Below are 9691 nucleotides of genomic sequence, written 5' to 3' on the forward strand. Positions count from 1 at the left end.
AGTTTTTTTAGATAAAAAGGTTCAAAACAGGCCAATCATACATTACGGTTGAACGGAAACTTGTCCGTGAGTCGCGCGTCAATAGTGTTAGTGCATTAACACTATCGACGCGCGACTCACGGACAAGTTTCCGTTCAACCGTAATGTATGATTGGCCTGTTTTGAACCTTTTTATCTAAAAAAACTACTGCTCGGAACGAAAAATGGCAAATAACTTTTTAATTTATTTTTTCGACGACTTTCTTGCTATGGTATTTTGATTCGCGAATTTCAGGACACCCTGTATTTACGTTATAGTATAAATTTGTGTAAGGATTATTAATCTTTGTAAAGACTATTTATATACTAAACGCGAAAAGGGCTATTGAAACGCCAACAATGATCGTTTATAGCTTAGAACCTCTCTTGCCCATTAAAACACAACTTTAGGTGATCTTTAAAACATCTATACGTCGAAAATATTCTTTCGAGTTTCTCAAGAGCGCAGGAATGTCAACCTGGTGCGGGAACAAGTGCGACGGCGGTCGTTGATTGCGCAACGATAAAAACGCGGAAGTGGGGGGAACGGCGTACAATAAAATTATAAATTCACCTCGTCCGTTAACAGCGGTAAGAGACGCGTGCGTATCGCGTTTACGATACGCTTGCATTACGGCATCAGCCGAATATGGAATAAACGTATCTCGCGATCGTAGGAGCGAGCGAACGAACGAGCGCGCTCTGCAGCGAGTTTTGTCGCTGACGTCTGAATCGTAATTGCGCACGAAATATTATAGTGCACGTTCGGGCGAGAGTATGCCTTCTGGGAGAACGATAAACCGCGTTCTAGAACGTCTAACGTCTGCTTACAGAAATGAGATGGTTGTGTAACGGTTTAATACGTCCTGATATGTGCAGAATCGACAACGACGCGACCAAATTTGTTTTCGTGCTTCGAGAACTGCCGATTGCTATCACGTGTCTGCGATCCGCGTGCACGAAGGATTGCAAATTGGAGATGTCGATATTGAGAAATATATTTATCTATTAAGCAAGTATTCGTATGAAATAAAGAACCAATGTGTCCAATCATTTCTACACACAGAAAAATATATACTACCTGCAAGTAAATATTATTTGTTCCAAGTATTTGATAAGTTAATATATCCGCAAATCTATCGTAATGTCGTCGCAAGTGTTATTTTTACTCAAAACATATTCTGGCTCTTAGTAAGTCTATAGTACTTGAAACAAGAATACATAGAATTATTTGAAGCAAAACAATTTTGTTTCTTCTGATTTTATTTAAAGGAGCATACGGAATTCTTCAGTAAGTTTTATAATTTTCTTCAAAGAAGAATAAATTCTCTCTTTGAGTATAAGATGGCAAGCTTTTCTAAGGCTAGTAACAAGTATATCTTAAAACTATTATTAAGAAAATATTCCTTGTTGAAGCAAACTATTGCTTAAACGGAATAAAATAAACTGAGTAATTACTTCTCTTAGCTGTACAATAATATTTTTCTGTGTGTAATAATGACTAAGAAAAAGATTGTATTACACTGAGAGAAAAAAGTCGATATATTCAGAAACAAACATTTTGTGACATTTTTTTCGATATTTATTGGTTATAAAGAAATTTGGCTGTGGCAACAGAATATACATTTCTGTAAAGTATATATAATTTTTCTACTTACTTGTTGAAAAAATTTCATTTAATTCTTGCTCAGAAAATTAATTTATTTGTGGCAAATTTATGTTTTTGATAGCAATATTATATTTAGTTACAAGAAGATAATTTGTATAGATATGCGACATTTATTTCCAAAGATTAAAATTATGTCTCAGAAACAAATAGCCATTTCGTTGGATCAAAATTTACTTCTAGTTGATTCACGTTGCAACATGCAATATGGCGGATCGTGCTAAAGGACGCCACAACGGTTCGTTGTCCTTCTGTGTCTGATTTGTCATATTAAGTGTGCAGTGTGCAGTCTTATATGTTAAGTGTGCTTAAATCCATTATAAAAATGGATCATAGTGTTCAGAAAGTTTTAGATACAATACATTAACAACGATGGAGTGAGAATACAATAAGTAAGTTTGCAATAGAATATCTTACTCGTCAGACCAAAGTGATGCGTGCCTTTCAATATACAGACAAATTTTTGCTTTTCTGTGTTATTGACTGACAATGAGAATGAATATTTATGATCGAAAATATTTATGATTAGAGTGAATATTAGTTCCATTGCTATTAATTGGAATAAAACAAAATTGTGCAAAGAAGTTATAATTATTTAGGTAAATTAAATTTATTTGTTAGAAATATATAATTTATAAAAATGTAAAGAAACTTGATATTTGCAAATAACTCATTTCAAGGAAACAAACAATTTTTTGTAATAAATAATACTTATTTAAAAAATAAAATAAATCGTTTATTTGCTAGAAATAAAATTTTATTTCGCCGTATTTAAATAAGAGATTTATTTCAGTGAAATAAACATTATGTGCCACAAATAAATTTTCAAAGTCTTTTTTCTCAGTGTATAACCAAGTTCCATGCAAGAATAATACCGTAGCAGCCTAATATGTTTTCCACATGCACCTGTTTTTGATCATGATTTCAGGTATTCAATTATAAGTATATGTTCTTTATTCTATAAGCGTTTACCCTCATAATGTTTCTGTACCAGGCTTCTCGGCGGAATCGCTCGCTGGTTGTCTTGATTCCATCTCAACATTGCGAATCAGCCAGGCGAAATTCGAACGCCGAAATAAACGCTGCTCGCGCGAATTTACTTTAAGTACAATCCTGATTGGCTCGCTCCAAGCGGAGCCCAGCATCTCGCGACAATAATCTTGTACAGTTAGAGCACAACACAGAATAAACGCTATCGCCTGTAACAGAACATCTCTCTCTTTTCTCAACATCTCCCAATCCCGACCTCCCGGCACTTGTCCTACAATTCATTCGCCTTTTCGATTTTATACAAAATATACCTTTATTAGACCTAGAAGAAAATATCAAATATCGCTGAATATCTCCATTAGACATTGCGTTCGCGAGACCACTGCCATCTTATTAGAGATTCGCGGCATGTTCGACCGTAAAATTACAATTAGTGATGGAAATGCTACATCGCACAAGCGGTATCTGTCTATGCTTCATTGTTTTCTTCGCCGGGACACGCTGCGCTGATACTCCGTGTGGTGCAGGTTTTCCAGTAAGAAACCCCCGAGGTAATACGCGAACGTCGAACAACAGTTGTAACATTTCTCGCACAGACGGGACAAATCCACGCTTCGGTTGTGGCCTTCTTTGGTGCGACGACGTGGGCGCATTTACCTCGCACGGAATTGCAGTCCGCGCTTATATACTCTATCTTAAGTCGATCGTTTTGGCGGGAGCAAAACGCTATCGCGAACCATCTGGTTTATGTAATTACGCGCACGTCGACGCATCTCCGGTCCATGTAACGCGACCGGAAGTGCCACAAAGGCTTTACACTCGGCAACATGTAACGAGAACTGTCGCTTTCCAGAAAATCACGCGAGTAGTAATTTCTATGGATCTGACGTGTAAATTATGCATATATGCTAAAAAATAGATTATGTAACTACGAATGTTATAGAAGTTCTTGAAATGAACAGGGCAAATGACTGTTCAACCGCAAATATCATGTACAAATATTCTCGTAAGCTATAAATCGGTGAAAATTTCACTGATTAAAATGACAGCAACACAGAATTTCACTGGGAAGTGAAGCGTTTCACCTACCTCCAGCAAACACTTACATTTCGCTTTTCCGTCTTATATCTGACTTATTATAGCCAGTAAATAAGATTTCACTGTGAGATTTCACTATGAAATCAATAGTAATCGTATTTGCAAGATGTCTATCAAAACTGCTTACATTTCATTCTTTTCTTATGGAGAGACTTCCATTTCTATTAATAAAATCCACTGAATTAATATTCATATTTAGGATTGTGTATAAAATATCTTAAACTTGCTCGCAACCAATGTTTCCAGTAGTCTAACATCATGATTGAAACAGTCTATTACTGATCTTTTCTAATGAGATCTCGTTGAAAATAAAGCTCTGTACTTATAATTGCTGTTAATTCCTCTCACTCTTTTCCGTGATAATACTGAAATATATTTACACTGATTCTACATATTTAAGAGCGTATCAAGATGGAGACATTTAATAAACGCAAAGCTGTAAATAATCGATTTCGGTATTTCTCGTTTAATGCATTAGAACCTTTTGACTTGGATAAGTAAGACTATTAGTTTTCGAAATCTATGATACTTTCGCGGAAAAGATTTATTGTCGCAATGAAACTATTGCTGCTAGTATATATTCAATGTGAAAGTGACTAAACTTCGTTATTATAAGCAATTATTCAATATTACAGCGAAACCTGTTTCGTCGGTGAATCAGAAAAATCTTGTTGAATAAAGTTATTCGTGGAAATATGAATTTTCTACCGGAATCAATTTTTCATTTTCTACTAAAGCAAGTTGGCGTAATCCTAGCAAATATCTTGTTTTTGTTATAAAATCTACTGTTTCGATTGAACGGAATCAATCGTTATCTTAAATAATGAGTAGAATAATACGCAAAATGTATAGTAACACTAAAGTGACACAAAGTAATTTAAAATATTAGGCACAGAATGTTCTACTCGAATTTATTTCATATTTCATAGGCAAAACAAACTCTTAATGTTCGGTTTTGTTTTGCTCCCCGCCCGGTATCGTGCAACGTTCTGCGTGCCATTAACTGCATTCGGCATTGCAGATATGAGGCGTCAGAGTGCTCTTTTGCGTTCGAGTGAACGAGAGAACAAAATGAGACGGAAAGGGAAGAAGTACATTTTGAAGCCTCAGATTTGCAATGTCGCACGCAACTATCAATGCTACCATTCGCTCACCGAACCTCGCACTGACAAGCAGCATCGAGAATCGCTCCGTACGTCGTATTACTTTTGGCGTAATCAGTTTCCGAAGCGCGATCGCTATGAGTGTTGGGATAAAACACTATTAATTTGTACACGTTTATCAGTAACGAGTAACAAGTTTCTACAACTTGTTATGAGAAAACCATTTGCACGTTGAGGCGACAGCTTTCTATCAACGTAAATATTTCACGCGATTAACTCATCTAAAATATGAATGTAAACTGTCGCAATTACATCTCGTTTACGGATAGCACTTCAAATTATCTGTCAATTTTAGCGTAATTTGTTTTATTTTCAGGGGGAAAGAGAGAGAGAGAGAGAGAGAGAGAGAGAGAGAGAGAGAGAGAGAGAGAAGTTTGCCGCGTGCTCGTCGCGCTTTGTAATCTCTAGTTGCTTAAATTCCGAAAAATGGTTAGTTACAAATTGCAAGTGGAGAACGGCGCGAGAACAGGTGAGCAGTTTGGCGAGCGGACTGGGCGCGGTGTGCATAGTAACTATTTTGCAATCAATCATACATTTGATTACATTATCCGTGAATCGAAAGTAGGTTGTGTCTCAGGAAGCCGCGGTGTTAACGATCACTGCTGCACGTAGTTGCTACATTCGAGGGATATAATTGCAGCCTTACTGATTTATGCTACGTATCGAGCGACGACCAGCGGCACGGCGATTAACTCATTATCGAGCACCTTTGCGTAACGCGTCTGGAGAACCGGACGAATGCGGCGGCTAATAGCCCGTAAAAAGTTGCGTAAAATACTACTGTTTATGCATTTCTTTGGATACGACACGCGAGAGATGGAAAAATTCATTCTCTTCCTCGAGTTTTCTTAAATCAACAATCTGGACGTGGCCTTTTATGTGTCAAAAGAAATTGCCTAATTTCTTATATATAACACGAGGAAGTGTCTTCAAAAAATTCGACCAAACTGGCATAAAATATATATATATATATACAACGTTTCGACCTCTTATCGGGTCCCTTTCAAGTACAATCTAATGTTGACTGAACAATTTAATTTTATGCCGAAACAGGACGAGTACATGAGTTTGTGACAGCAAATTCATATCGTCAGATGTGTCTCGGTAGTCAGTAAAATTTACTCGGTATTTTCTCGGTATAGTCAGTAAAAACGAGACACATTTGACGATATGAATTTGCTGTCACAAACTCATGTACTCATTCTGCTTCGGCATAAAATTAAATTGTTCAGTCAACATTGGATTGTACTTGAAAAGGACCTGATAAGAGGTCGAAACGTTGTGATTTAAATATATATATATTTTCTGCCAGTTTGGTCGAATTTTTTCAAGAAACTTCCTCGTGTTACACTACCACTGGCGACAATAAGCCTCGCTCAATTAGTTTTCCCATATTAAATTCCTTACTTCGTAAGAGAAACCGCAAATTATCTAGATTGTCATCAATGTCTGTGAGGTATTACGGATTAGGAAAATATTTGTTGAAATCAATTGTTGATTTAGCCTTTCCGAGACGTAAAAGGAAAAGGCGTAAAATGATGGAAGGCAGAGGGAATCGGCACAGAGCATCAACCACGTCACGCACGCGAGACGACTCAACTCTCGCCGTAAGTGCATCTCCCCGATTTGTGATCGGCAGCATCCGCCCGCGCACTGGACCAAGCGAGACGCGGCTTGCGCCGACTGGACACGAAGGCCGGCGAAGGCGCACGAGTAGTCCGTTCGTATCACGCTCGCGCGACGCATCGGTTCAGCGCGACCCGCGTTTCGTTGACGCGCGCGCTGCGAGATACGTCGTTGTCGTCGTCGTTGTCGTCCCCATCGGCGCAAAGCGCATCGCAAACGTTTGTGAGCGCGTCTTTAAATCGGCAAAGCACGCGATCGTCATCCTCGAGCGAATCGCGAGCTGCGACCGGCGTCCACAGTCGAGGGGCCTTTCCGAAAATACGCGTCCGACTGGCCGAATCGTCGCCGCGCACGAGCGCGTTTTCAAAAATACGCGCGCTGTCGCGGTTCAACAGCAGAACGGATCGCGATCAGTGAGAAACAACGTCGTTTTCAAGCATCCTCGAGGCGAACGTTTCGTCCCGCGCGTCGTTGGAAGGAGGGAACCGCGCGAGTGCAAAGTGTACGCGGTTATTAACTGTCGAAGCGACTATCGGATCGACGGCGCGCGCGCGATCCGCTCGCGAGAAGAGATCCTCGTCGGTCCTCGTGCTCGAGGCGTCGGATGGACCCGTGCGCGCAGCATCCCTCGAGAGAGTGTACGCGCGCGTCGCGTGGCGCGTCGCGACGTCGAGCTTGCGCGACGCGGCACGTCGACGACCGAGCCAGCCGTTGAAGACACCTCCGTTCGCAGCCGAGAAATACCTTGACGAGGCTCGTTATGGATTTCCACCCGATGGTGAGCGCTCATTGATGTAATAAACGTTCGCTCCTCCTCGACGTCGTACTCGCGCGATTAAGCGAAACCGCGCGCGTTCCGAGAACGCGCCTTCTCTGCATAAGGAGATATTAATTCCCCGGATCTGCATGCGCTGGCATTGCGGTGAGAAACGTGGTCGTTCAAGTCACTGAGTCATGTTTCGGTCGCGCGGCGCTCGTTGCGCGAAACGCGATCGCGTCCGGCATCGGATATCGTGCGAGCCGCCGAAAGTGCACCTCGTTAATCGCCCTTTACGGATCATCCACCTTGTCCATCGATTGTCATCTCGATTAAGTGACGCGAATGATTGAATTATCACAGCCTGTCGTTAGTAAAGAACCGTACCCGATTTCGCTTGCAAACACATCGATTATTTTGTGAGTCAGCAATGAAGACATTTGCCATTATCGCGGGCAACAATTCGATTGAGTGCAGACGCTATTATGTCATCAAGACTAATACGTACAATGGATGCGCGAGTATCGGTCGACGCCGCGTATCTGGCTCTCGTACTCTCGTATAACCGCGGACGGAATGATAATGGCCGCCAGTAATTTACGATCCCTGGAAAAGATCGTTTGCAGACGGCGCGCGTTCGTGCGCCGTTTATCGCGATCGATCGACGTTACGCAAAAACAGTTGGACTCTCGAAAAATTGCCCGTCGACAGTCTAATCAAATGCGTCACGTTCTTTAATTATTGGGCCCGGACGGGAGAAAAGACGTGGGACGAAGACACTGAGAAGTTCTCCGGCAGTTTCAACGGATAACATTGGATCGTTGTGTCTCAATTTATATCGATTTTAACGTTCAGCTTCTTTGTAATTAAAAATAGATTCGTGCAAGAGGTGTTAAAAGTGTTTCTCTCCCTTCTCTGTTATATTTGTTCAAGAGATTTTTTTAAATATAGATTACTTCATCATCCATCTATTGTATCTTACGAATGTAAAAACGTTTCTACTAACGCCTTTAATTGTCTGTTTTCCTTACGGGAGAAAATGAAGTTGAAGCTTCAGAGTCTGAGAGAACTCGCAAATGTTTGTCAAGAATTACTTTCCGAACGAAACATTTATTCAAATGATGATCGCCACTTGAGATTCGTTGAAGAATCAATGTCGATATCTTTACCGATTGCTGCAGTTGTAAAAATAATGATTAAAGAAACGTTCTCAATGGCGAATAAGTTTGCTCGTTATTACACGATCCACACGCGCGGATCATCTTGTTGATCTTGTGTTGGTTGCATGACAGATCGCAGCCCAACAAAGGAATATCCTCCATCGGGACGGGCGAAGGGTCAAGATCGGGCTTATTCGCTTCGAAAATGGAAACCCGTACTCGCGCAACGCCGTAATTAATCGCCGGGGCTCCGTCGTAACGTCGACGCCGGACGGAGCGGCGCTCATAATCGCGCAGAAATAACCCGCAGGAATTTAACGCGCGCGCCGTCCTGCCGCGTCCGTTGGTCCGTTCGTTCGTCCGCCCGAGAGGCTGCAGCATGAGAGTCGACGATGAGGTCTTTGGGTTAAGTATCGCGGATAGCGATCTCTCGACCGTGGACATTAGCATAATCTTTTAACGCGCGCGTTCGTCTCTCCAAGGGGAACTCGCTTGAGCGCTGCAAAGTGTCCGCATCTCCGCAGTTACACACGTATTCGCATTAACGTGCACCATCGTCGTCGCTATTATTTCGACCTTACCGCGCATTCCTCGCCACGATTACTACCTGGTTTTTGCTCCCTTCTCCGCGGCGGAGTCCTTGAAATCGCGGATGAAGTCATTTCGAGGACGGGAAAAGTGGTGCCGGCCAAATCGCTCGCCCTTTTTTCTTTCGGCCGTCGATGCACGCCGTTACTCGGTGCGCGATATGAATCGTCCCGCACGTACGATCGTAACGATAATCGTAAAGCTCATGTCAGACCGCGCGTTGAAGATTGAGATTAAGATTGCGTTACGATTAAAGATTCGTTCGATCACGCCACAATCGCGATTCACGTTAGCAATTTTAGTCTTGTACCGTTTTGCACGCCCCTCTTCCCTTTCACAAGTTTTTATTTGTGTCTCATTTAATATGGATTTCATAGAGCACTTTTCCAGAGCGATAAATATCTTTTAGTTGCCTCACTTTTGCCTAATATTTCTTGTCTGATATCAATTGTCTTATCTTTGTTGTACGACGTGAATAAAAATGGGCATAGTACACAGAGAAAACGATTTCTTTGGATTTAATAAATTTTGTTGTATCCAAACAAATTTGATATTTGAAATGGTCGAAACAAATCAATGTTTGAATTAACAAGTACGATTGTTTGAATTTGAAATAATATATATC

At 41.1% G+C, this 9691-nt stretch overlaps 1 protein-coding gene across 1 annotated transcript in view; it reads left to right on the forward strand.

Annotated features, from left to right (window-relative positions):
* Positions 1–6731: 6731 nt before the first annotated feature.
* The window catches only part of LOC105560329, a 29016-nt gene continuing 26056 nt past the window's right edge, over positions 6732–9691 (forward strand). The window contains exon 1 of the mRNA XM_012009364.1: positions 6732–7339. The gene's annotated coding sequence lies outside the window, so the exon portion shown is untranslated. The remainder of the gene's footprint in view (positions 7340–9691) is intronic.

Source organism: Vollenhovia emeryi, unplaced genomic scaffold (genome assembly GCF_000949405.1).
Source record: "Vollenhovia emeryi isolate VEMERY1.0 unplaced genomic scaffold, V.emery_V1.0 DF939233.1, whole genome shotgun sequence".
Taxonomy (NCBI): domain Eukaryota; kingdom Metazoa; phylum Arthropoda; class Insecta; order Hymenoptera; family Formicidae; genus Vollenhovia; species Vollenhovia emeryi.